Below are 8,873 nucleotides of genomic sequence, written 5' to 3'. Positions count from 1 at the left end.
TAACCAAAACTGGAGAACAGCCTTTGTGCGGATACACCCTGTTATCCACAGAACACCCCAAGCTCTTTTTCCTAAAAACGACTAAAGGAAATACATTTATACCCAAACGTAAAACAGCAGTCAAAAATTTGGATATATTCACATACGTTAACTCAAAATTCATTTACGTAGAAAAACTGTCAGAAGACAAATAACGGTACTCTATCAGGATAGATTGACACTAAGATGCATCTCGGAAAAGAAAATAATAGAGAATGCATTCAGTCTAGCAACTATATTACCTGATGAATTTGCGTATGCAATAACCAAAACGCCAGGACACATGGCTTTGGTCGCAGGAGAAGCAGTACACATAGTTAAATGCATTCCAGTTCAAGTGAAAGTAGGCAATGCCCTGGCCGCGCTGAGTGCACTCGTTCCCGTTAGATCACGAAAGTTAAGCAGCGCCGGGCACGGATAGTACTTGGATGGGTGATCGCCTGGGATTCCGTGTGGCGTTGGCAGAGCGCGCTGGGCCCGCCGCGCCCCCCATGCGGTGGTTGATACGGATGCCAGCGCGAAGGTTCGTTTCTCAGAGGAGATTCCTGATCAAGTGTTGGAGGCTTTCCTACGCCACCATTCCTCAGATCAAGGGTGGGTACTTGTCCTGGAGTACTCTCATGGTGTTTAGATAGGTTTCGTGAAATGTATCCTGATGCTCCGTGTGTAGATTTTGACTTTACTTGGTAACAGTGCCTTATTTATTCATGTGTGCATATATGCCTAAATGTGTTCCCAGCGGGTGTTATTTTATTGCAGTGATTTTGTCTATATTCTTATATTTTATTTAATAAGATATGTTTTGTTTGTTGTTTTTTTCCCTTGCATTGACACGCGGTGAGTAGCGTCGGCTTCCGGATGACGGGTTGTGCATCTTGATTGTTGATTTGGTATATTATCATTACGTAGATTTTGATTACTATTTCCATGTGATTGTTGCCTCCGGTGTTTGATTTGATTTATTGTTATGAACATAGGTTTTGGTCATTTCGATATTAACGTTTAATGATGCATACGGAGGTATCTTCGTCAGAGGTTCCCATGCGGACTGTTCCAGTGCATATCTTGTTTTGTTTTCTTTTATTTAGTTTATCCTTTTTCGTTCAGTTTTTATTCACTGCAAGTAGTATTCCAGCGCAAGAAGAAGAGGGGTTGTAACCAGCCACGAGAAACAAACCATGGATTAAAATCTTATAATAAATTATTAAACCCTTAACTACTCATGGTGAACGGATTAAGAAGAAATAATAAATGACAATTAATACAATACACAGTAGCAAAAATGTTAAAATCTGTTAACGAACAGTCACGAGAAAGGATAACTGGATCGTAATCAGCTATCAACCCGTCCATGATTGACGAATTAGAAGGAATATATGAAACACTGAAAGATAAAGGCAATTCCCCGAAAGGAAAATCCCATTGTGACGCACTGACAAAATGAATCAACAAAAACTTCATAATAAAGCGAGACATGTTAATAATAAAATATTTTTGTTCTGTTACACAGAATGGGCGTTGAATTTAACAATCAGAAGAACCGGATGGAATCTTACCTAAGGACTACCCGGATGCTTACGAGGAATTGTTATTCAGTTGTTGCGTCCATCTAATCCGCTCTGCTTACTAGTTCCAATATGCTTTTATTTGTCAAGACTGATTGGATCCGGAGGATCAAGAATTACACGAAGATACGCCAACACACTTGCTGTGTGGAGTACCGGAGCGAACTACAGCAAAGCATTGCCGAATGTGCGATATACATATGTCACAGATACAACCCGCGACATCCAGTACTGAGTGTATAAACGCTTACATGGATCTTACCGAAACCGAAAAAAGTTTTCTGGCTTTTGGAAAGATAACTTGCCCCGTTGTCCCCCTAGATGACTACAATATCATTATCGACAACTTACACGGATAAATACATATACATATACATATTTATACATATACATACATATACATACATACATACACATGTCGGATCACGATTCGAATCTTGGGCGCGCGACGACTCTTCATGTGGACTAGCCATCGTTTCACAAAGCCGAGATTTTATTTACACGTATATACAGGTCTATCACTAAGCTTAACAAATAATAGGTACAACTAATAATAAGTCTAACAAACACTAAGCCCAATGAATAATACGATCTACGAATAATTAAATTAAATAATACTATTAGCAATGTTTGAGTTCAAACGAATCCACGGTCACCGGGATAACTCCTTACTAAGCGAAACTAACTTAGACGCAAATGCGATAGTCGAAAATGCTCGATGTATCACTCTCCAAGGCAATCGCAAGAATGCCAGCCTCGTGGAGATTTTTCTTCCTGTACGATTGTATTTTGTTTTCTATACCCGTTTGGAAGCATCGAGAAGGTTCCAAACGCCGTTGCTAGGCACACTCGTTGGAAGCATCGAGAAAGTTCCAAACGCCGTTGCTAGGCAGTTTCTGCCTGGAGTTTTGATTACTAATACAATGTATGTCCCATTGCATCGGCACCTCCGAGGCAACATCACACGTGGCTAGGCCCGCTCTCGAGGCCGCATGCCGCCACAACCACATTTCTCGGAAAACACATACAACCACTCCAGACCTCCGTTAGATAAAACATCCATCCCGTGACCGTGGCTGCGTTCAGCGACCGATTGTCACCTCGAACCCAATCTCGCTTATTACAAATCTTATGCAATTGCAACTATAATAAAATCTAGGCTAAGGTACTAGAGGATGTTCCCAGAATTTCCAAGGAAAGGCTTCGGCTTTCCTTTCATCTCCGACATACATATAATTGTAAATTACTATAGTAACGGGCCCAAGAAAGTAAGAATAAAAAGAAAGAAAAACAAAAACAACAACTCAATTGAAAACGTAACAATAACAATTAAAATATTTTTTTCGTGGCAGCGGTGGGATGCGCTCCACAGAGGATTAAAGTTCTTACGATTATTGACAAAATATAATAGAGAATATGGCAACTCCATTAGAATCATTGAACGAAGACATGCTCTTGACATTGTCAGAAAAACTAAGAGCATGTGATGCAAATTTTCGAGTAATGAGCCGACATGAGTACAAAAACCAATGAATTACAAGACGACATGCGTTCACTCAAAACAAAAAAGCAAATCGAGACACCCGTATCACTGCCGATAATTCCTCAGGTGACAATACCGACAGACGGTAGCCCCCAACTAATCAAGTTAAAAGACGCGATCGAGTCAGTACCAATATTCGACAGACATCGACCCTCAGTATTTCAATTTTTAAGAGCATGCGAGCGCGCACGAAACATGATTCCGCGGCATCAGGAGCCTCAATTGGTAAAATTATTAATGAATAAGCTTCGCGGGCACGGGTACCTCGCCGTAGAGGACAGTCAGCTAAACAGTTTGGACGATTTCGGGAACAAATTAAAGGATATGTTCGGCCCAGGGAAATCCCTTAACGAATATAAGGGAGAATTAGGAACAATATTGGAACGACCGGGGGGAGACATACTAGACTATATAGATCGCGTCAGAAACCTTAGGTTAGCAATAATGGACGGAGAAAGATGTGATTACGGTATTATATCTCAGGATGTTCAAGACACAATAGATTGGGACACAAGGGAGGCCTTCGTTAAGGGACTCCCAAACGAGGTATATTTGCGAGTAAAAATAGCGGGATACCATTCTTTAGATGAACTCGTATCGCCAAGCCGTTAAAGCAACGCGAGAATTAAAACGAGCAAACGACAGAACGCAATACCAACGTCCGACACCTCCGAACAATTACAATCGTAACAACGTTCGTCCCCCGAGCAATAGTAAAAACATCGGAAACAACCGCCAGGATCGAAGACCCATATCGCCGCCGCAAAATGGCCCAAACGCTCCGAGACAAAATGCGCTAACATGCAATTATTGCAAAAAAACCTGGGCATTTGATAAAAGATTGTTATACATTCAAAGCCAGAGTAGACGCTAGGATAATCGTACCCTATGCATCGGAACAATCGGGAAACCGGGCACGTCCTTCGGGAGAATGGGGCGAGCCACGAAGGAACGATATTCCGAATCGCCCGAGAGTACAGGCAGTAGGAAGAAAGCCGGCGCCTACGCCAGTAAAACAAACACGAGCAGCGATCCCCGTAAAATCAACTACACGATCTACAACAAAAACCAGAGCGAATGTAAAGCCGGCTGTAAAACCAACGGAACCACCACCAAATACTGTGGGAAACCCTTCCTGCTGGATCAAAAAGAGAAGAAAATACGAGAAGAATTGACAAAAGAAAATCACCAAGGATCGGACTCAGATTTGGACTCTCCGGATTGTTTCAATAAAAATGAACGAAACTCCAAGTACTCCCACCGCTAGAATAGTCTCCCCAGATTTAAAAACTAAGACAAATTTACTATTAGACTCCGGATCAGAAATCAATATTGTTATGTTTTTGTTTGGTTCGTTTTGGTTGTGTTGCCGTTAATTTTTGAATTCAGATTAAATTGTAGTGTTGTCTGTTATTTAATGCGATTGACAATTAAACTCCACGTTTCGGCTAACCTGCTACGCGCAGGAGTACTGGCACAGGAGAGGATTAAAGTCGGTGAAAATAAATGTTCGCTTAATCCTATTATATTATTAGACAAATATTCTTCACAAAAAATGTTTATTCATATCCTAATTGGAAATTGACAGAATTGTCGTTGAAATTTCAAATACTCGAAGTTACTCGAATCGTTCGTAATATGTTTTCACTCTTATTAATTACAAGATTTTAATTTGATAGATTTGCGATAATTTACAAAATGACAAATGCAAACACGTCGATTAACAAGACTAACAAGAACTGGGGAACTGAGGAACTCTGAACTAAGGAATTATCTCTCTCTCTTCTATGTCGCTACGCTTATTTATATGTCGGAGATGAAAGAACACCGGAGCCTTTGATACTTTGGATAATCCCGCAAAATTGTAACCTAGAGTCTACTATAGCTGTAATTGAACAATTGTAGTTATTCAATCCGATTGTAATTGTTCGAGAGTTGTGATAATGAGCTTGGGCTCGAGGCGACAGTCAATCGCCGAACGTAGCCGCGATCACGGGATGAACGCTTTGTCTAACAAAGGCATGGAATAATTCTATAGCTCTCTTTAAAAACGAAATAGTTGTAACACTCGACAGTACACATTCCAACGGTCTCTGTCCCGTAGCTCGCCACACGCAGACCCTATTCTTCGAGTAAGATGATTGCCAGATGTCGATGCGTCCCCGCAGTACATGTTCAGCTAGCTCGAGGGCCCGTTATAAATCTTAAGATTTAGTTAACTAAAGTCCTTCAAACAGACAAACGGTCTTTGTCCCAACTACGGGAAGATAGGGGAGACATATTTTTCAACGAGCGGTGTCTCCCACTAGCAACTTTCCCTCGAGGGCGGCTAGCATCTTTTTGTAACCACCGATATGGAGATTGATCAATTAGCAGCAACGCCATTTTCCCTTACTTTCTGAACGAATGCTTTTCTCGACGAATCCGATGATCTCGTGTCCTTAGACACACCCCATTATAGTTTTCCTCTGTGGCATCATCGGGGCGGGAAAGACATTCTCGCTCGCGCCCTCATTGATGAAAGGAGTAACCCTTTACGACCAGTGAATATTACGCGTCCGACTTAGATTTTGTGAGTACGTCCATCTATCATCCCGTCGACCGCGGATTCGTTATTGAACCTAGGATCATTGTCGTTAGTTTCTCGAGTACCTAACTACCACGGTTACTTGTCCGGTTCTATAATAATCGTATTTGCATTAGTCAATGTCTTCTCTATTGCATAACGACAACGTGTAACCCAAACGAAGATTCGTTTCACGCCCCTAACCCTAATTCTAATGTAAACCCGACATATATAATGTGTAATAATTAGTAGATATCTTAATGTATACATATTTTTAATTTTTTATTGTTACTGAAGTTACAGTTATTGAAGTGTGCTATTCATTAAATGTGTTTAGGGAAAGTTCGGTCACCGAGATCACGCTGTTGAACAGTTTGCGAACAATCATTGGATATATGGAAGGAATTACGGTTTAGGACCTGCATGGCCAAATTTTTATGTCCTCTGTTTGGAACCAACTCTATTCTATTCGCGAACAAACATTCACGATGGAAGTATCCGTCAGAGAGGTTGTCCTCTGCAACTTTACATTGTGAACAGTCCTTGAAGCTGTTTGCGAAGTAACAGCAAGCAAAAGAGTTCTATTCGAAAACCAATTGGGGAGCAATTTACGAAGTTCAGTGTTTGGCCAGCGGGCACTGATCTTTAGACGAGCGCTTTACTCCAATGGTATCTCGTAAGATCGAGAGTGGACAGCGATCGTGGGCGTGTAGAAATTTACAGGTTACTATCTTTAAAGAGATTTATCAAAGAACAGAAATATCAAATAACAATATTTGTACAAGGAATATAGTAATATTAATAGAATAGCTAAAATGGCAATCATTTTAATCATAATAATATACTATAATGATGGAAGCTAGAACACAAAAGTTTATAATATTATGAAAGGCTTTCGAATATGTAGAATAATTGAAATCCTTAGAATCTGTTTTATCAATCAATCTGTAGATAGACCTTAAATGGCAGACCCAGCAGAACTTAGAACTGAACTCTGCTCCTCTCTAGCTCATTAAATTTTGGGTGATTCTTGAAACAACGTCTGTGTTTAACCTAATTAATGCTAATTTGTTGCTAATTTATATATACAGTTACGTGCAAAAGTTTTTGATAACATCGTTTTACGATAGAAATCTTATAATATAATGGAGTTAACTTGCTCTTTGTCGTAAAATATTGTTGATATCTTGTAGCTATGCCTTTCGCAAGGATAATAGCAGCAACGTGGCCGGTTTTCTTTAGAGCATTATTTTGGCCAGGCCAGGTCAGAATTTCTTTGTCTTTGAAGGTAGCTAGTGTCTAATAAGACATTTTCTGAGCGCCGACGTTGACATGCGAATGACATCTCATTGTCCGAGCTTCTCTGAGGCACCGCGATCTCTTCCCAAATTCATTGCCGGAATGACGAGACCTCTTGGAATGATCCACACCTCTTGAAGTCGCCCTAAGGTTGGTCTCGCCACCGTCGCCTGGAAGAGATTAACCTCATTTTCGAGGATACGCATCGTTTCACGCAGAAGCGCGTATATTCTAACCGGTCGTACTTTATGGGATGGCTGCCCGAGCCTATGAACATAGGTAGCCTTCAGGCCTTTAGAAGGAGTGACATCTGCACCTCCTCTATCTCCCGCATAATCTCAGCGCCAATGTCGGTAGTTATTCGGACAATTATCGCGCTCTTGACATTGGATACCTGTTCAGAGTCGTCCCCAGAAAGGATAATATGACGACTTAAACTTGTTTTATTAGTTATCAAATGTCCATATCGTAAATTATTATGATTAGTTTATTAATGATAAATGGATTAAACAGATGTTAATTAAACAGAAAACAGTGGTTATTAAACATGACCCAATTGCAATAAACGTATAATAATTAAAACAATTAGATAATTAATTAACAATTCGTCAACGCAAATTCAACTCTCTTTTAACAACACCATCTTGATAACGCAATCCGCACTCTCGGACTTCTCAATTCATACTCCTGTTAATTCGTTTATCGTCCCCTAGCATCCCCTTGTCTTTTGTCATAGCCCCAGTACGCATATGCTGAGCAACCGCTTGTTTATAATTCACACCTAGGCAACCGCTTGTTTACGATCCGCACAACACCTCTTAGGCCCCTCGTGCATGATACTACATTCGGTCGTACCTGACAATCACATCTGCCCTCGGATGTGCTCATCATCACTAATTTCACCCTCACCTCTGACTTCAACAACGTCCCACCATTTCATGCGATTAGCCGCCGTGGTTGTTGTTCGTGACCCTTCGTGTTCGCCCTCTCGTTGTACCACATAGCAGTCATTCCGCAAGACTTTTACCACGCGGTACGGCTCAAGGAACTGCGACTGCAACTTCGGACCAGGACCTGCGTCCTCTCGATCGCCACTAAATCTCCTGTCTTATACGCTGTTGCCTCTTTACGTCTCTTGTTAAACGTCCGTCTGTTTTTAGCTTGAATTTCCTCGATCCGTTTTTTTGCCTTTACGCGTAGCTACTCTCGCTCCTCCTAGAACATCACGGCCCACTCGTCTTCGACCAGCTGCGCGCATTCTCATCCGCGTTCCAAACAAGAGTTGGAACGGGGTAACATTCGTACTTCTGCTGGTGGTTGCGTTCAAATACCTTTGCGCTATCGCTAGGTGTAACCACTTGTCTGGTGTTGGCGCAGACAAATTCGTCAATAGGGGATTAAGCGTCCGTTTCACTCTTTCTACTTGTGCATTGTAGTCCAGCCGTGCTGTATACCTTTCTCATTCCAATAACCCTCAAAGGCAACGGCTGTGAATATCGTCCCGCGATCCGAGATAATTCTTCTCGAATTTCCGAAACCTACAGACTGCTTCCTCAAATGGCGAATAACTTCCGCAGAACTTGTTGATTTTGTGGAATACACCCAAACGAACTTTGTGAAGGCATCAATCGCCACGAAGATATACCGGTACCTTTTCTTCGTAGATGGCAATGGTCCAAGATGATCGACACGATAAGTGTCAAATGACAACTCCTCCTTGTCAATAGGGGTCAGGAACTCCTCTCGTTTTCCTTATTTTTTCTCCGCAAGGATACAATCGATGCAACTCTGCACTACCTTATCCACCTTCTCGCGCATGCCCACAAACCGATAGTCCCTTTTTAATAACGCTTCCGTTTTA

At 41.4% G+C, this 8,873-nt stretch overlaps 1 pseudogene; it reads left to right on the top strand.

The window, feature by feature from the left end:
- The first annotated feature begins 385 nt into the window (after window positions 1–385).
- On the top strand, window positions 386–503 carry LOC117241367 (annotated as a pseudogene).
- Window positions 504–8,873: the final 8,370 nt, after the last annotated feature.

This window comes from Bombus vosnesenskii, unplaced genomic scaffold (assembly GCF_011952255.1).
Source record: "Bombus vosnesenskii isolate JDL3184/JDL3185 unplaced genomic scaffold, Bvos_JDL3184-5_v1.1 scf7180000015768, whole genome shotgun sequence".
NCBI classification, from domain to species: Eukaryota; Metazoa; Arthropoda; class Insecta; order Hymenoptera; family Apidae; genus Bombus; species Bombus vosnesenskii.
Note: the sequence above shows the minus strand (reverse complement) of the source record. Positions and strands in the feature narration are given on the sequence as shown.